The 20234-nt window shown below is 43.5% G+C and overlaps 4 non-coding genes across 4 annotated transcripts; all 4 read left to right on the forward strand.

The window, feature by feature from the left end:
• Window positions 1-11251: 11251 nt before the first annotated feature.
• Window positions 11252-11323, forward strand: trnap-ugg (transfer RNA proline (anticodon UGG)). Its single transcript has one exon. It is a non-coding gene; the product is annotated as a tRNA-Pro (tRNA).
• A 255-nt stretch (window positions 11324-11578) lies between these two features.
• Window positions 11579-11651, forward strand: trnaf-gaa (transfer RNA phenylalanine (anticodon GAA)). Its single transcript has one exon. It is a non-coding gene; the product is annotated as a tRNA-Phe (tRNA).
• An 89-nt stretch (window positions 11652-11740) lies between these two features.
• trnaq-uug (transfer RNA glutamine (anticodon UUG)) lies at window positions 11741-11812 on the forward strand. The gene has a single exon. It is a non-coding gene; the product is annotated as a tRNA-Gln (tRNA).
• Window positions 11813-14851: 3039 nt separating this feature from the next.
• trnaq-cug (transfer RNA glutamine (anticodon CUG)) lies at window positions 14852-14923 on the forward strand. The gene has a single exon. It is a non-coding gene; the product is annotated as a tRNA-Gln (tRNA).
• Window positions 14924-20234: the final 5311 nt, after the last annotated feature.

The raw sequence follows: 20234 nt of genomic DNA on the forward strand, positions 1-20234 counted from the left end.
AATGTGAAGCACAGCTAAATACAGGTGTGGCAAATGACACAAATGCAAATTTTATAAGAATGTTTTGTGGAAACCCACTGAGAATCATTATTTTTGAAAATAAATAAACATTTTTAAATATTTTTTGTTTACAATACAGAATTATGTGACATCATGCCTCAAGCGGGAGGCATTCTTTGAGTGCACTTCTTCCAAACCTTAAGGATGTCCAAAGGTGTCAGTGTATTTATTTGCGTTTCCGAACTTACCTGTTGCTAAACAATCACTGGATAACTTTTTCACACCGCTTGCTCTTCTCACTCACTCAACCTGAGCAGACAGGATGGTGGAGATTCATTGTTCTAATAATTAGAGGAACAGTTTTTCCTTATTGTGTCTGTGTGCATGCTTCATGTCTGTGGGCATCATACTTTTTTTTACTGAATTCATCACGACTCATTTTCCTTCTTTCATTCCATCTAATCCTCATTCTCAAAGAGCTAAATTGATCCCATATTCCTTACATCAATAAAGTGTACACTGTGTTCTTTGCTTCTTTACACTAATACCATTTTCTTCACTGTTATTCCTAAATATAATCATAATTATTATTAATACTTGTTTAAAATTACTGCTTCGCCGGCTGTTTGTGGACTGCATTTATGGCATATTACTATCAAATAACAGTCATCCTTATATTGTTTATGTTACTGTTCACTCAGAGGCCTGTGTTGGTCCGTCTCCATCAGCGGAAACAGCACAGACACCAGCTCTTCCTCATCATCAGCCACCAGCTGAGCTTCCTAGTCACTGGAAAGATCATCTTCCACCTTTCCAGCATGAGTGGATCCGGAACACACTGTTTAAGGCCAACATGCGAACCGGAAAGCCAGAAATAGTATCCCAGCTGAAGCTTTGGTGGTATCCTCCTCAGCCCCCTTTAATAAACACCCAGCCACCCGCCTCACCTGACCTCTTCTTCTGTCGGCCCATTTTCTTATGGATGCCGCTAAAGATGTGGTTGTTTCCTCTTGTCTGCGTTCGCCCAGACTGTGATAAGCACAGACTTACAGCGGCAGGACTTTACTGTACCGTGCGCAAGGTCTTGGACATTGATGGGTGGTATGACCTTGCCACTGAGTATCTGGAGTGCAAACGCTGCAAAAAGAAGTATCCAGCTTGGAATGAGGACATCTTAGGACAGCTGGATATGGGCCACCGCAGTCAGTTTCCAGCTTTGCTGACATACAGGTAATTCATAATGACAATCATTCATTATCATGCGCTTTTATTTGTGTTATTTTTTCCAACCACAGCATTTGCATGATTATACTGTTGTTTCTTTAGATACTCATGTGACAACCGTGTGGTGAGGATGATGAGGGAGAGGACACTGGGCAACAGTGTGACTCAGCTCTACAAGAAGCTGATGGAACAACACAGTGAGGCATGGACACAGCGTGTCCTGCAGTACCTGACTGCCTGTGAACCATTCACAAGGTCCTCCCTTGTGCAGCCTCCTGTGTTTGCTGAGCCTCCCCTTTTACCTGCCCTTCCTAAACCTAAGTGGCTGTTAGCTGTGTACGCCAGGGATGTTCTGGGGCGACTGGACGAGGTCAAGGCCAAAATAACATCTGTATTTGGCTGTGTTCTCAAGATGGACTCCACAAAAAAGGTATCACAGCCCTGTTTATATCCAGAAATTGTCCAGATATGGATATGTGTGTGTGTACATAATGCACAGTTATGAGTTTTTATTTTGTTTTGTTTTTAAAAATCTTTTTTTTTCTTCAATAGGTCACAAAAAAACTTGCCGGTGCTGCTTCAGGAACAGCTGCCTGGTGCACAAATGTTGGTAACGAACACGGCCAAGTCCTTGTCTCTGTCCTAACAGCCGCCGAGGGACATGCACTGGACCCCATGGCAGCTGGCCTAATGAAACGCTACCGAGAGGCAGGAGAGGCATCCCCAAAGGTGATGTACGTGGACAGAGATTGCTGCAGTCAGCACGGCCAGTCTCAGGTGAAGGCCATGTTTTCGGAGTGGGATGACCTTGAAGTGCGCCTGGACATCTGGCATTTCATGCGGCGATTTGCTGCAGGTGTCACGACAGAGGCTCATCCGCTCTATGGGATCTTCATGGCACGTCTATCCATGTCCATATTCCAGTGGGATTCAGAGGATGTGGCTGCTCTTCGCCGTGCAAAGGAGGGTGAGCTGGCAGCAAAGAAGACTGGCTATATCTCAGAAAAGGCGGTCAGTGCTCGCATTAACCGGAGGGAGTTGGCACTGCACTGCCGGAGGAGGACCAGGGGGGAGGAGGAGACCACCATATTGATTGGGTCACTGATTGATCAGTTTGACAGTGCGGACGGGAAGGATACTCTGGGAGTTCCACTTCTGAACCATGAACGGATCCAGCAGATATGGAAAGAACAGCGGAAGCATGTACAGTGTATCCAAGACCCAGAGCACTTTCCGCTCTACATAAAGAAGGGGACACTGAAGAAAGGCGGTGTGGAGCTGTGCTGCTACAGGTGTGCTCGAGGCTCTACCTCCTTGGAGTCATTCCACCTCCACCTGAACCGTTTTATTCCAGGTATTACATACATATGGATTAGTAATTTTTCTGTAAAAAAATATAAGCACTGTAACTGCTTCCATTACGTTAAATTAATGTCACATTAATAAATGTCACACTTTTACAGTTCTTTTCTGATGTCATAAAAGCATTGACAAAGCTGTCTTGCCTCACAAATCACTAATAACTCTGGTTATAATGACAATAATTTTTTTATGTAATTACATAACTCTATTACATGTAACCAGCTACTTCATAGCACCTCATGTGTAGTAAATATATTGTACATATGTGACATATAAAACCCTTTTTTTTTTTTTTTTTTACTTTTAGGAACCAGTGCCAGTGATGCGCATTTTCAAGCCTATCTCCTTGAGGGCTTGATGCGTTGGAATGATGACCGGATGGAAGATGCCATAAAAGGAGCGTCCTCCATCCGGTCATATGGCAGTGCCATGAGAGAGGTTGTGGACCAGCTTAGCAAGACAGTCTTTGGGAAGCCCTGGGATGAGCGCTATCGCCCTCCTGGAGCATATACAGGCAAGACATTCATTAATTTGTTATTTTGTAATACTCTACTAAGTATCAATTTAGACTTAAATGTACTAGACAAAATATTAAGACATTTTTTTCCCCTTTTATTCTCGTAGGTGAATTGCTAGGAATAGAGTACCTTTACAGCCAGACTGGCAAAACACTGACTCCAGTGCTCCAGAACCCAGAGGATGAAGACAGGCTGGTGGAGGAAATTGATGACCAAGACCTGCAAGATGAGGGGTTTGAGGAAGAGATCACGGAGGACATCACAGTTCCAGTGCAGTACGAGAATGACCCCTGCCATGATCTCGCAAACAGCCCCTCATCTTTGCCTCAGCCTCAGTCCCCAGCATCACTGGCTGATGTATCAATGGCTGACGTGTCACTGGCTGAGCCATCCACATCAACTAGAGAAGGACACCAACTTGCCCCTGCCCCTTCAGTGTTGTCACAGCCATCTGACACTGGAAGCAGTTTCTCCGACGAGGCTCAGGTAAAACACTTTAAGGGCTTTATTTAATTTCAATCTCGTTTTATTCCACATATATTAACATTAATCTGAATTTACTAGGGAGCAGTCATTGGGCCCGATGGCATTGCTGGGTGGGACAAGGTCCAGGATATGGCTGGTTACCTGGTTGGTCTTCGTGAAGCTCCTTACCTCACTGACCTGCAGGTGACAGAGGCCATTCGGCTGTGGACAGCTCTCCATGACATAGACAAACAGCGGGTCAACTATCAGCCTCGACATCAGCCTCAGCTGACACATGGACGCTTTAAGGCACCAAAGCGGTCCGGAGTCACACCGGGTGTGGAGAGTGTAAAACGGTGTCTGATTGGACATCCCGGGGGACCAGCACAATGGCCCAGCACCAGCCGCTTGGTTGAGGCCATTTGTACAAAGCTGTGTGCTTTACACAAGTCGCCGACCAAGAAGGCTGGAGTTTGCCGCCCCAGGTGGTCTAAAATCCTCTCGGATTACCACCACATCCGAGAGCTGGTGCTTAACAATCGCAGGCTGATGGATGAAACAATGATCCAGTGATCCAGCTGTTTGAGCTAAACCAGAAGACACTCATTCAGTGGTAAGCAAGGCACATTATTTTCTTCAACTTAACTGAATACTTTTTTAAACATATATATAATACATGTAATTTATTTTCAGGTTTCAACGGCAGCAGAAAAACAGGAAATGAGTGTCCTCGCTCAGGGACTGACTCCACCTGACCCAATTGCTGTGGCTGATACGCAGCTTTCTCCACCGAGGGAAAAATTGGATGAAGCGGCATCGACCTCACGCCCAAAACATACATTTACCCTTCCGCCAAATCGAGAAGGACAGGCTCCTCTTCTGCGACCAGGTCGACGGCCTGCTGCTGCCACCACCATGGTGTGCCCAATTGCACCTGCCCCCACAGCATCAGGAGTTGTGCAGCCCATTTCAGCACCTGGGTCATTGTCACTAGTCCTTAACCCAGACATGTGATTCCACCTTCTGGTGCTTCAACATCCGGTGCAGGCCCAGCTCCACCTGCTCCTGTGTCTGCTGCTCCTGTTTCCCGTTACACCCAGAGGAACAGGCGCCGGCGGGCCCAGGAGACGGAAAGCGGAGTCCATAAGAGGAAGTATGTGCGAGGGGTAACCTTTAACATGTGCAGCAAATGTGGGCAGCCCAAAACCAAAGAGTTTGGCCATAGCCGATATGGTAATGCCACATTTTGCTTGCGTGCCTCAAATGGAAAATCTTTAGATGACTGGTTGGCAGAACAGCGCCAGCAAAATACAAGCCAAACGCCACCTCCTCAATAAACAATTTGCTTTTTTCCTGTATATATTTTGTATATATTACTGTACATGGTTCCACCCAGTCTTTCATATTGTCCTATATATATATCAATCAATCAAGGCCTTTTACAGCGCAAGCGCCGATCTGAACGGTGTCTAGCATGCCGTCTTTCTGTGCAAAAGCTGGTGTAAGCATGGCAGGACAGAGTCGTGCCTTCTGTCAGCACAGACCGCCAAGCTGCCCGGTCTTCCGCAAGGTGATGCCATTGGTCAGGGTTGATGTTAAAGACATTCATGTCCCGCTTGACGACATCCTTAAAGCGGAGCTTGGGTCGGCCACGAGGGCGGTGTCCCACAGCTAACTCCCCATGGAAGATGGACTTTGGGAGACGTTCATCTGGCATACGACGTACATGGCCGATCCATCTGAGTATATATGTGTGTTTGTGTCTGTGTACTCATTTCATTATTTGTGTGTATTCATTTTAATATTTGTTTTTTTACATTTAAAGTGTCATTTAAATATTTGTGTATTCATTTTAATAAAACATTTTAAGTGTCATTGAAATATTTGTGTGTATTCATTTTAATAAAACATTTAAAGTGTCTTAAAGTAATCTAATAAATCATATCAATCAAATCATATCCCTCACAAAAAACACACATATTTGAAGAAACATTTTTATTCATTTTATTCAATCATAAACAACATGTAATATGCAATTTTTTAAAAATAATATACACAAAAAAAAACATTTAATAAAACATTTGAAGTGTCTTAAAACAAATCTGATAAATCATGTCAATCAAATCATATCCCTCCATTTTTATTAATTTTATTAAATAATCAACAACATGTAATGTGCAATATTTAAAAATAATAATAATACACACAAAAAAATATAAATCAATATAATGATGTCATAGATAAATGAAGACGCAGGCGCAGTTGATCACACGCAGAACACGGGTTCGAATCCAGCCCGCGGAGGGTGACTTGTTTCAAATGTGACTAAAACTCCTTCATAACGCACAGGAATATAGCCCTAATAATGTTGCAGGGGAAATTTGTGGGCAAATTTGGGGGCGCAAAGATTGGGCCCCTTCTTTTGCGCAGCGAGAGCTCTACCATTTGAGCTAATTCCCCTCGATGATGGAGAGAAGGTGTCCATCGCTCTCAAAGACAAAGACGAGGCGCGATCCCTAGCACGTGTGCAGGTGCTGCAGCGTGATTTCCAATGACCACAAAAAAAGAGGCCGCATCTCCAGGCCGCGTTTGCTTCGAGGCTGTAAGCTCCGTCTAAGCCTCGTATTAGCTTTGTATTTCTTTCTGTTTTGAACCATCATTTACTACCATTTCTAGTTGTTTATACTAATAAATACAGCTTAGACAACATCTCAGATTAACCTGACATCGCTAGCTTCCGTTATTGTAGCACAACACGCTAGTAACTCGCTAGCCTGTTAACGCGCCACCCGTGCGCTCAGTTATTTATTTATTTTTCTCTCGCGCGCCCGCGCCTCTGAGTTCATAAAAAGCCCAGGTGAGTAAGAATCAGTCAACAAATACGGTGAAAAATGTCTTGTCCTGTTATTGTCACCTGCACTTCATGTTACATGTTTAGCTTAGCCTTCCCCGTCGGCAATATAGGGTTTATATGTGATAAATGCAAGGAGACAGTCAGGCTGACGGAGAAGATTTCAGAATTAGAAACACGCATCCAAACTTTAATTGAGGATAGTAAGTGTGCTAGAGCTTTAGATAATATTTTGGATGCGCCTAGCATAGTGAACTCTTTACATGATTCGGTTCTGGCTGAATTATTGCCTGTGCAGCCAGGCAGATGGGTGACAGTGGGGGATCGCTCTAGTCGCGGATCAAAAAACCACTCTTCCGTTCCGCCCACCACAACAAATCGATTTGCCCCACTCAGTGAAACACCCACTGAGAATTCTGTTGATTGTGCCCTGGTAATTGGTGATTCTATTACACAGAACGTGAAAATAGGGACACCAGCCAACATAGTCACATGTTTGCCGGGAGCCAGAGCGCCTGACATCAAAGCAAATTTAAAAGTGCTGGCTAATGCTAATCGTAAATTCTCTAAGATTGTTATTCACTTCGGCACTAATGATGTTCGACTTCGCCAGTCGGAGATCACCAAAATTAATATTAAAGAGGTGTTTGAACTCGCAAGTACGATGTCAGGCACTGTAATTTGCTCTGGCCCCCTTCCTGTTCGAAGGAGTGATGAGATAGTTAGTAGATTTTCATCACTCAATGGCTGGCTGTCTAAGTGGTGTCCGCAAAATAATATAGAATTCATAGACAATTGGAAAAGTTTTTGGGGCAAACCTGGCCTGTTGAAAAGAGATGGTATTCATCCCTCCTGGGATGGTGCTGCTCTTCTCTCTAGTAATTTGGCTCATAGTCTTAGAGACAAAACATGACAATCTGGGGCTCAGGTCAGGAAGCAGACAAACTGGCTAAACCGACCGTCTGCATGGGGCCTTGCGTCACCAATGTCAGATAAATCCCATCACATAGAGCCTCTTTCACCAAGATATCATCATATAGAGGCTGTGTCTGTTCCCCGAATTTGGAAATCCAAAAAACTTCCAAACCGATCTAAGGTTAAAAATGTAATTGATATTCAACAAATAAAAAATAGATATAATACAGATGAACAAACGATAAAGCTTGGGTTGCTGAATATCTGATCCCTTACTTCAAAGGCGCTCATAGTTAATGAAATGATCTCAGATTATAACCTAGATGTGCTGTGTATGACAGAAACCTGGCTAAAACCAGACGATTACATTACTTTAAATGAGTCCACCCCCATGATTACTGTTATAAACATGAACCTCGCCTGAAAGGCAAAGGGGGAGGTGTTGCTGTAATTTATAGTAATATTTTTAAAACCACTAAAAAATCTAGTTTTAAATATACTTCTTTTGAAGTGTTGGTGCTTAATGTAAAAATATATAATGTAAACGATAAATCAAGTTTGAGAATTCTGCTGGCAACTGTATACAGGCCACCAGGGCACCATAAAGATTTTATCAAAGAATTTGCTGACTTTCTGTCAGAATTAGTATTGACTGCAGATAAAGTCCTAATTGTTGGTGATTTTAATATACATGTAGATAATGAAAAAGATGCATTGGGATTGGCATTTAAAGACATTCTTAACTCTATTGGAGTTAGACAACACGTGTCAGGACCTACTCATTGTCGTAATCATACTCTAGATCTAATATTATCACATGGAATCAATGTTGATGGTGTTGAAATTCTGCAGCAGAGCGACGACCTCTCAGATCATTATCTAGTCTCGTGTAAACTTAATTTAACCAAGGCTGCAAAGCCAACTCCATGTTACAAGTATGTTAGACCTATCACTTCTGCCACTAAAGATTGCTTTATCAAGAATCTTCCTAATCAGTTTCATCATCTAAGCATCCCAGATAGCTTAGAAGAACTTGATATTGCAACAGAAACTTTTAACTCTCTCCTTTCCAGCACTTTAGACACAGTTGCTCCGTTGCGCTTAAAGAAGATTAAAGAAAATAGTTCAACGCCGTGGTACAACGAGCACACCCGGGCCCTTAAGAGAGCAGCCAGAAAAATGGAGCGCAACTGGAAGGAATCAAAACTAGAGGTATTTCGGATTTCATGGAAGAAGAGCTCGATTGCTTACAGAGAGGCTTTAAAAGCAGCTAGATCTGCTTATTTTTCAACCCTATTAGAAGAAAATAAACATAATCCTAGGTATTTATTTGAAAAAGTGGCTACACTAACGAAAAAGAAAGCTTCAAGCCCAGAAGTTTCCAAGAAACACAGCAGTAATGACTTAATGAACTTCTTCACTTATAAGATTGATAATATTAGGGACAAAATTATAACTATGCAACCGTCTACTACATCATTGCATCAGGGAGTGCATTATAGTCTCCCTGAGGTAAAATTTGATTCATTCATTGCCATAGAAGAGGAAGAATTTTACAAACTCGTTAATTCATCTAAATCGACAACATGTATGTTAGACCCTATACCGACTAAACTACTGAAAGAGATGCTTCCAGAAGTCATAGATCCTCTTCTTAACATCATTAATTCGTCTTTGTCTCTAGGATACGTACCAAAAACCTTTAAGCTGGCAATGATTAAACCACTTGTTAAAAAAACGCAACTTGATCCAACAGAATTAGTCAATTACAGGCCGATCTCAAATCTACCTTTTTCTGTCAAAGATACTAGTAAAAGCAGTATCCTCACAACTGTGTTCCTTTCTGGAAGGAAATGATATCTGCGAGGATTTCCAGTCAGGATTTAGACCGCACCATAGCACTGAGACAGCTCTCATTAGATTCACAAATGATTTGCTCTTATCATCCGATCGTGGTTGTATCTCTCTATTAGTGTTACTTGATCTTAGTGCTGCATTTGACACCATTGACCACAACATTCTCTTAAATAGACTAGAAAACTATGTTGGCATTAGTGGAATTGCACTAGCATGGTTTAAATCAAATTTAACTGACCGCTATCAGTTTGTAGCAGTAAATGAAGAGATGTCTTATCGATCACAAGTTCAGTATGGTGTACCACAAGGCTCAGTTATCGGACCACTGCTTTTCACTCTGTACATGCTACCTTTAGGAGATATCATTAGGAAACATGGAATTAGCTTTCACTGTTATGCTGATGATACTCAGCTCTATATTTTTTCCAAACCTAACGAAAGTCACCAATTCACAAAATTATCGGAATGCATAGTTGATATAAAAAATTGGATGACTAGTAATTTCCTACTACTAAATTCTGAAAAAACAGAAATTTTAATTATTGGACAAAAAACTTCCACACGTAATAACCTAGAATACCGTCTAACACTTGATGGCTGCTCTGTTAAGTCTTCGTCGTTAGTTAGGAACCTGGCTGTGCTCTTTGATACCAATCTTTCATTTGAAAGTCACGTGTCTAGTATCTGTAAAACCGCATTTTACCATCTTAAAAATATATCTAAATTACGTCATATGCTCTCATTGACAAATGCGGAACAACTAGTTCATGCGTTCATGACATCAAGGCTAGATTATTGTAATGCTCTACTGGGTGGTTGCCCTCCACGCTTAATAAACAAACTACAGCTAGTTCAAAACGCAGCCGCTAGAGTTCTTACCAGAACCAGGAAGTACGACCATATTAGCCCGGTTCTGTCAACACTGCATTGGCTCCCTATTCAACATCGAATAAATTTTAAAATATTGCTGATTACTTACAAAGCACTAAATGGTTTAGCTCCCCAGTACTTGAGCGAGCTCTTAACGCATTATAGTCCTTCACGTCTATTGCGATCTCAAAGTTCTGGCCGGTTGATAATACCTAGAATATCTAAATCGACTGCTGGCGGTAGATCCTTTTCCTATTTAGCACCAAAACTTTGGAACAATCTTCCTAACATTGTCCGGGAAGCAGACACAGTCTGTCAGTTCAAAGCTAGACTAAAAACACATCTCTTTGACCTAGCATTCACATAACACTCTATACACTTCTATAATTCAATATTAGGCTGCTTAGATTAGGTCAGCCGGAACTGGGAACACTTCCATTAAATAATGATGTACTCGTTACATCATAAGAAGAAAGGCATCTACGCTAATTTTAGTGTCTTTCTTTATCCCGAGGTTTTCCCGCAACCTGCCGGATCCAGGCCGTTTCCAGATCTGACGAAGGACTTTCGCCTGGACCCGATGACAATGCAGTGCTGAAGTGCCAACTAGCCTCTCCCTATGGAGGATCCCTATACCACTCTACAGATAAAGCGTTGTGGAATTTTTTGGTTCGCGTACCTACCCGAAGTGATAAGATAAAATAAAATTCTGCATCAAAATTTATAGACAAGACAAGTAGTTTGTTTAGGCATGGTTTGTAAGAATTACAAACCTGCGCACATATATTCAAACGAACATAACTATAGAATCAATTCTTAATGCGCATGTGAACGCCATCAGCGTCTATCACAGGTTCACGTTTAAAGTCTGTTTAGAGAGAACGGTGTCATCTTAGCGGCCCCTAATTTAATAACAAATGATCATTTAGACGGAAGTGAATCAATCAAAACTAACTTTAGCTGGAAAAAATATTTTTCAAGAACCACTATAAAACCAAACCAAACTCTGTTACCTTAAATTATATGTTTATCTCTGTAAAGCTGCTTTGAAACAATCTACATTGTTAAAAGCGCTATATAAATGAGGATGACTTGACTTGACTTGACTTCCTCTGTGCTGGCAACTTTGTACTGGCTACCTTTTAATTGTAGATTTAATCAAAAAATCAGCAGGGAGGACATATGTTTTGGCTCGTTGGTCTAGGGGTATGATTCTCGCTTTGGGTGCGAGAGGTCCCGGGTTCAAATCCCGGACGAGCCCATTATTAGGCTTTGCTTTTAATCTCTTCAGCCTGATTAGTGCAAACAGGATATTTCTGAGAAATTGGGGATAAAATGTGCCAGAGAGAGGCCGGTTAGCTCAGTTGGTTAGAGAGTGGTGCTATTAACGCCAAAGTCGCGGGTTCGAACCCCATCCGGGCCACTCATATTCTCTCTGGGACCTTCGCTCTGCTCTTCTCGAAAATGACGGGCGGTCTCCCAGACATGTGTGCTGTCTAAACCACACAAGTATCTGGCCGAAATAGCTCAGTTGGGAGAGTGTTAGACTGAAGATCTAAAGGTCCCTGGTTTAATCCCGGGTTTCGGCAGAGGAACCACGTCCGTCCTTTTAGTCTACATGATTCCACCTAGCCTCATCGCTATCTGCCTCTCAGACAGCCAGCTAGCAGGGTGTGTTGGTTCCATGGTGTAATGGTTAGCACTCTGGGCTTTGAATCCAGCGATCCGAGTTCAAATCTCGGTGGAACCTTTTTAGGTTCTTTGCGGAAGGGAGGGAAAAAACAGAGGTGATGCGCAACTGCTGACGTGGCGGTGAAATTGGCACTCTCAAACCGAGTCGGAATTGGGAAAACATGTGCTTAAAAAGCAAAGTCTTCATTTGCTCCTTGCTATCGTGCTTCTGGACTCAATGACTTAAATCTCTGCTGCTCATGGGAAAAGTTGACACACGCCATGGTTCCATGGTGTAATGGTTAGCACTCTGGGCTCTAGGCGCGATCCCTGGCACGTGTGCAGGTGCTCCAGCGTGATTTCCAATGACCCCAAAAAAAGAGGCCGCATTTCCTCTGTGCTGGCAACTTTGCACTGGCTACCTTTTAATTGTAGATTTAATAAAAAAATTGCGCTTTAAGCCATGCAAGCTGAAATGTTTGCGGCCCGGCAGCAGCAGGGAGGACGTATGTTTCGGCTCGTTGGTCTAGGGGTATGATTCTCGCTTAGGGTGCGAGAGGTCCCGAGTTCAAATCCCGGCCGAGCCCATGATTAGGCTTTGCTTTTAATCTCTTCAGCCTGATTAGTGTGTGACATCGTCACATTAATTTAAGTGTTGCTTTGAAACAAGCTCTTGTCGTGGTTTAGGATGCATTACATTGGTTATGTGTCATGTTTATGTATGATGAATGATACTCGTATGTATTCCTGTGTAATATTCCTGTGTATACTTAGTTTCCACTGTGTATTTTGGTAAGAAGGGGGGATATCTCTTTAAGGCCTCGGTCGCCCTTAATTTCTATTAAGGCGTGCCTAAGCTTACTTAAGGACCAGGTGAGAATCAGTAAAGAAAAAATAGAGAGGGTTTTGAAGACATGGCGCCAGCATTGTTTGCTGCAGCTATAGATAGTTAAAGCTTTGTGTCCTTAGGGTTTTGATAGTATTTTTCAAACAAGACGTTAAGGCACGGCTTTAATGCGAGCGAGAAGGACAGAAAATTATTAACTCACCTGGATTGTTTACTCGCGTGCGCGTCTTCGACAAGAGGACGAGCCTTGACTCAAAATTCTGAACTGCGTGAGTAACATTGCCCGACGATCTCCGGATCTGGTGAGATCAGTCCTATTTTTGTATTTTTTTGGAGTGGTATACCACTGGATCAGCGCTCTACCTTTTTCCTCTAGTAGGATCCAGCTCTATTGCATTCAGGAAGTAACGCTCTGCTTCAGACTTCTGTCCCATGATAGACAGCAGTTTTCCATAGGTCAGGTGGGCAGGAACATGGTCAGGTTTGGCCTTCAGTGACTCTCTGTACCAATGTCCCGCCTCCTCTAGATTATTCAGCCTCATATACGCTTCACCCATCATGTTGTACAAACTCTGCGGTGCGAACTGTCGTGGCATCTTTTGAACAGCCTCTTTATAAATTGAAAGCGCCTCCTCATGCTGGCCCTGCTCATGAAGCATCTTGCCCAGATCCTCTGAGGAGGAACCAGGACTGGCAGAGTGAAGAGATGGTGTACAGGTCTGGCATTGCTGTCAACCCTGCAAAAGCTTGGGGTAACCTGGGTAATGTCCTGAAGAACCAGGGAAAGATGGCTGAGGCTGAGAGGGCGTATAGAAATGCTCTTTATTACCGGGGCAATATGGCTGATATGCTCTACAACCTTGGTTTGCTGCTACAGGAGAGTGAGCGTTTCTCTGAGGCTCTGCATTACTATAAACTGGCCATCGGGAGCAGACCAACTCTGGCCTCTGCATACTTGAACGTGGGCATCATCCTGGTCTCCCAGGGGAATATCGAAGAGGCCAAGCGCACATTCCACACTTGCGCGGATATCCCTGATGAGAATCTGAAGGACCCTCACGCCCACAAGAGCTCCGTCACCAGCTGCTTGTACAACCTCTTTAAGGCCTCGGTCGCCCTTAATTTCTATTAAGGCGTGCCTAAGCTTACTTAAGGACCAGGTGAGAATCAGTAAAGAAAAAATAGAGAGGGTTTTTGAAGACATGGCGCCAGCATTGTTTGCTGCAGCTATAGATAGTTAAAGCTTTGTGTCCTTAGGGTTTTGATATTATTTTTAAACGAGATGTTAAGGCATGGCTTTAATGCGAGCGAGAAGGACAGAAAATTATTAACTCACCTGGATTGTTTACTCGCGTGCGCGTCTTCGACAAGAGGACGAGCCTTGACTCAAAACTCTGAACTGCGTGAGTAACATTGCCCGACGATCTCCGGATCTGGTGAGATCAGTCCTATTTTTGTATTTTTTTGGAGTGGTATACCACTGGATCAGCGCTCTACCTTTTTTCTTTTTTTTGTGGATTACGTTTTACCGTCAAGTCCGAACAGTGGATTATTCTCACGGACTAACTGCTTTCTGGTTGGAAAGTCTGGAGCGTACTCTTGAGTTAGCCTGGACGTTTTCTTTTGGTTTAATTTTGTGGACTGGGACAGCTAAAAGGAGAAAATTGTGAGGGTGCACTGGATAATTGAGTCCTTTGTAATATACTGCGCTAAGCGCGTCAGTCAATTGAACTGGTTGATGCGTCTTTTGTTGAATGTTGTTCAGCGCCACCTGAATATTAGTTTATTGCTGTGTGCCTTATTAATTTCCATACACCTGTTCTTGGGCATGTGTATCTGTTTAAGATAGCATGGGGTATGTATCACTTTTGAAGGTTGTTATATTCATGATTATTGCTTTTATTCTAAAGATCCCCTTGTGCGTTTTTAGTGACACCTCTGCTTAAAAAAAAGGGCGGAGATGTTACAAGTGTAAGGTTAGCTCAATTGGTTAGAGCGTGGTGCTAATAACTTTTTTCTCTCTGGGACCTTCGCTCTGCTCTTCTCGAAAATGACGGGCGGTCTCCCAGACATGCCTGCTGGCTAAACCGCACACGTATCTGTCCGAAATAGCTCAGTTGGGAGAGAGTTACACTGAAGATCGTAAGGTCCCTGGTTCAATCCCGGGTTTAGGCAGAGGAACCACGTCCGCCACGTTGCTCCTTGCTATCGTGCTTCTGGACTCAGTGACTTAAATCTCTGTTGCTCATGGGAAAAGTTGACATATGCCAAGGTTCCATGGTGTAATGGTTAGCACTCTGGGCTCTGAATCTAGCGATCCGAGTTCAAATCTCGGTGGGACCTGCTTTTGCAAGGAATGTGTGCAGTACCTCGTTCGAAAAAACCTTTTCGGCAGCACTGAGCCGCAAGAGCTCATCTAGGGAGTGCCCCTTGAAGGGGGGCGTAAAAAGGATGGACAGCACTGGAGAATGCAGGCATCGATCCCGCTAACTCTCGCTTGCGCCTACTGCTTCCTACCGATTGAGCCAAAGTAAGCCCAAAGTAAGCCCACGTGAGCCAATCGTGTTTCTCTGCTGTGGCTTACTTTTGACCAATCGCGTTCTCTCCTGTGGCTTACTTTTGACCAATCGTGTTTCTCTCCTGTGGCTTACTTTTGACCAATCGCCTTTCTCTCCTGTGGCTTACTTTTGACCAATCGCGTTTCTCTCCTGGCTCTGCTCCTGTGGCTTACTTTTGACCAATCGGCGACCGCTATTATTATCGTCATCTTTGCAATCTTTGCAACAGGTTAGTCTATTCTTCACGACTGTATAATCGATCATTATTTATTCATAAACAGTGTTTGTTTTTAGACAATTAAACATGCAAATAAAGCTAGCTAGCGTGTAATAGCACATGTTTTCCTCTGTACATGTGAACCTGCAACTTTACCATGATATACAGTAAAAAACATGTCACTACTGTCAAGATAATTTGCCGACCGCTAATTAAGCTATATCCTCCTTAAACCATTTTTTTGTTGTTGTTAATTTAGTATTTTTTTGTGTCATTCATTACATTATTTTGAGCACAAGAAGATTTTTACTAAAACCTTTAAAAAAAAAAGTTTAATTCATATATGTTATACTATAATATGTTATACACCAGTATACATATTTATGTTATCTTTTTAAATACTATGTTATACATATTTAAAAAGACATGAATAGGCAAAAACAAGTGTTTTTTTGTTTCAACAAATGATTCTCAACTATGTTATAAAAGATATACCAAACCGATTTGATATACCATTTTAAGTTTTAGATCTGTTTGATGATCATATTATTATGAATTGTCATAAACGCCTTTATGTTATATTTGGTGTTTCTTAGTAATCTCTGCCACAAAAGCTAAACACAACAAAATGATTTAAGCCGGCATGATACCAGCAAGATTGTACCAAGAAGTGTTATTTATTTTCTTATTAATAAGTTCATCACACTATTTACAATTTGTACACAAGGCAATTCAAAGTGATTCACAGTTGTATAAAAAACAATAATGCTTATGCTCATAATAATAATAATCATTAATTATTATAATATTATAATAATTAATTACATAAAAAACAAATGCTGTAGTAAAATACTTTCAGTTGGAATATGACAGCTATGTAACGTTCTGTTTATGCCTGTGCCCTTTCAGATTATGTATGCATACCCGGTTTTACGAAGAACCTCTGAGGGTCGACTCCTTATGGGGCCAACTGAGGAGGCCAATAGGAGGGAGATCGTGTTGGCAGGGAGGGCCAGGTGTAAGGAGGAGGTCCTGGCTGAGGCCACTGCCTTTGTGAGGCAGAATGGAGGGAATCCTGGAGACCAGTTCCTGGTTCTGGCTCACTGCAAGATCCAGTTTGGGAAACACCAGGGTCAGAGGTTCCTGTGGCTGCTGGAGAACTCACCGGGGTATGCCTGCTATCTGGTCAGCAGCATTTTGGGGGAGGAGGAGAGGGACAACCCGCTGTCGGCCAACAAACACCTGTTCCTCAGATACACCTCGCAGATCAGGGAGGTAGGCGAGGCTGTGGAGGTGTATCAGAAAAAACAGGCCATGCTGCAGGAGGCCCAGAGGACAGGAGACTCTGGATGTCTGATGGTGGAGTTTGGGGATTTTAAGGGTAGGTCAATGAAGGAGATGTATGAGGACCCAAGCAAGGAGGCCCAGGCAGACGTGCTGAAGAGGCAGGCTCCAGCCCACGTGCCCACCACCACTGTGCCCACTGCATCTGTCCTCACTGCTGCTGTGCCCAGTGCCACTGTGTCTGTTCCTCCTCCACCTACTGCCACTAAGAACAGGCCACTGCTGGCGACCAATGTGAAGGCCCTGTTGGCGCGGGGGAAGCATTTATCTGCTTCACAGCTGGCACAAAAGATTTTGTCTCCAGCCAAACCCTGTAAGTGATTGCAAGCTTTAAAATCATTACAGTATATGTTATGCAGTATATACGTCTAACGAAAATACGTGTTCAACAGCTGCAGGACCACGTGTACCTCCTGCGTCTGAGTCCGCAGCCCGGAGACAGCTCTTTACATGTGGTGAGTATCACTTAACGCATACAAGTGTGTTGGTGACATGTGCTTAGTGTTTTATGTTATTTTACAGACTCTGCTGCTATGGATTTTTTTGAGGAGGAAGATGACCTGGAGATGGCAACTGTAGCCTCGCAAGCTGAGGAACAACTTCCTCAAGGTATGTAAATCTTAAACAATATTTTACAAACAATTACAAATAAAACAAAACAGTATTTTTTAAATGACATATTATTTTATTTCACAACACAGAGGAATGGCACTTCTCAGGTGTCAATCTACATCCACTCTTTGAGTGAACATCCTCAAAGGAAAAAAGAGAATTTAAAGGTGTATGTAAAAGGTTTTATTTCATTTTTTATCGTAATCACTGACTAAAGCTAATTCTTGTCATCTCACACTTCCCCCACTCCCCTTGGAATAAGTGGCTGTTGTAGTGTTTGGTCTGCTTCGCTTCACACTTGGCTGATCCCATCTTTTTTTCTTCTTGTATTTCTTCTAATGGTGCTTGGATGAAAAACAGGATGATTTTCACTGCTTCCTTCCATCTTTTCATCATCATGTCGTCTCTCTACTAATCACACATGCTTTGCAGTAAACCTTGTAATCGCAGTAGCTGTCCAGCAGAGCCGAGAAAGTCATGCAGTGAAAGTCTAAAACAATAAGATAATTTTGTTGTGTTTTTTTACGCTCCAGCCACTGCAGGCTCGAGAGGCCCTGCTCCTGCCCCGGCTCGTGCTACTGCCCCTGCTCCTGCCCCTTATCCTGCTCCTCCAGCATTGTGGACCCCAGGCCAGGTGTCCCAGTCGCCTGCAGAGCTTCCTGTCCACTGGAAAGAGCAACTCCCATCTTTCCAGCAGGACTGGATCAGGAAGACTCTGTTCAGGGCCAACATAAAAACAGGGAAGCCTGAGCTGACGCCACATCCCAACTTCTGGTGGTATCCTCCCCAGCCCCCGACCGTCTTCACCCAGCCCCCTACTTCTCCTGATACCTTATCTGCCGCCCTCTGTTCCTCTGGATGCCGCTGAAGATGTGGTCCATTCCACTTGTCTGTGTCCAGCCAGCCTGCAATAACCACAAGCTGACAGCTGCTGGCCTTTATCGCACTGTGCGCAAGGTCCTGGACATAGACGGGTGGTATGACATGGCCCCAGAGTATCTGGAGTGGAAAGGGTGCAAGAAGAAGTATCCAGCCTGGTCTGAAGACATCCTGGGACAGCTCGACATGGGACACCGCAGAAAATTCCCCGCCATTCTGACATACAGGTAGAACACATTCATATTTAGAGCAATGCACTGTAATTTGTTGTACTGTATAAAATCAAATACGTTGATTTACTGATATTAACATTGAAATAATAAGATGTGGCACTGAACAGAATTATTTGACTGTCTGTAGGTACTCGTGTGACTACCGTGTAGTCATAATGATGCGAGAGAGGACCCGGGGCAACAGTGTCACACAGCTTCACAAAAAGCTGCAGGAGCAACACACCTCAGCGTGGTCACAGCGGACGCTGGAGTACCTCACTGTCTGTGAGCCCTTCACAGACTCCTCCATCGTTGAGCCTCCACTCTTTTCTGCGCCCCCGCCCCTCCCGCCCATCCCCAAACCCAAGTGGCTGTTGTCTGTGTATGCCAGGGACGTCCTCTCGCGGCTACCTGAGGTCAAGGCCAAAATAATCTCAGTCTTTGGCTCTGTCCTCAAGATGGACTCCACCAAAAAGGTATAAAAAGTCAAGTTTGAGTAATAATAATTGTTATTATCTTAAATTTTTCTGACATTTGTTTATTCTAGTGTATTTTTTTTTTTTTACATAGGTCACCAAAAAACTGGCCGGCGCTGCTGCCAACACTGCTGGTTGGTGCACTAATGTAGGCAATGAGCACGGCCAGGTGTTGGTGTCAGTCCTCACAGCGGCAGAGGGGCATGGATTGTGGCCCATGGCGGTGGGTCTCATGAAGAGGTACAGGGAGGCGGGAGTGGCACCACTCGCCGTCATGTATGTGGACAGAGACTGCTGCAGCCCACACGCGCAGAGGCCAGCAGCCCACACGGCAGCAGAGGCACATCGCCTGTATTCAGGACCCAGTGGGCTTCCCTCTGTACCAGAAGACAGACACACTGAAGAAGGGTGGTGTGGAGCTCAGCTGCTATCGCTGTGCTCGTGGCTCCACCTCCATTTAAATCGCTTCATCCCAGGTAGGTTATAACTTTTATGACCTATTCTGCCATACTGAATACAAAGATAACTAATATTTGACTTTATTTGACCTGTAGGGACCAGTGCCAGTGATGCGCATTTCCAGGCCTATATCCTGGAAGGCCTGATGCGCTGGAACCAGGACCGGATGGATGAAGCAGTGAGGGGAAAGACTGACCTGAGGACCTACAGTAGCGTTGAGAGGGAGGCAATGGACCGGCTCAGCCGCAAAGTGCTGAAGATGTCCCTGGATGATCGCTACCAGCCTCCAGGGGCTTACACAGGTGAGAATTATTCATGTTATCTCAAACAAAAGATTATAAATTATACAGGTGTTTGAGTGTACATTTTTTATATTGTATTTCATATAATTCAACTATTGTTGGAGTTATTTGTACTTTGTTTAATTTAGGCTTAATTTGACCCTTTATAGCCTTATTTCTTTCCTTTCTTTTGCTAAAGTGAATTTGCTTTATTTTGCATTTACGCTTATTATCTTCTTGTTTAGTATTTTAATTTTTTGATGTGTTAAACTGCGTCAAGCCTACAAACGATCAAACTTTGAAAAGTTTGATTGTTTTTTTTTGGTTTCAGTTTGTAATGGACAAATAGCCACTACAGCTATAATAATTTGAATGTGCTTTGTGTGTGTGTTCTTTTGCAGGGGAGCTGCTGGGTATGGAGTATCTGTACAGTCAGTCTGAGAAATCCCTGACTGTTATGGATAACCCAGAAGAGGAGGATCGGCTGGTGGAGCAGATGACTGATGAGGTGGTGCAGGACGAAGGCTTTGTTGAGGAGGAACCTGAGGACCTCACAGTGCCAGTCCTCTATGACCCCATTGAGCCTGTCCCAGTCCACAGCAGCGGCCCTCAGGCC

This window comes from Siphateles boraxobius, unplaced genomic scaffold (genome assembly GCF_051911475.1).
Source record: "Siphateles boraxobius isolate OS27281-9 unplaced genomic scaffold, OSU_SipBor_1 19, whole genome shotgun sequence".
Classification (NCBI taxonomy): Eukaryota; Metazoa; Chordata; class Actinopteri; order Cypriniformes; family Leuciscidae; genus Siphateles; species Siphateles boraxobius.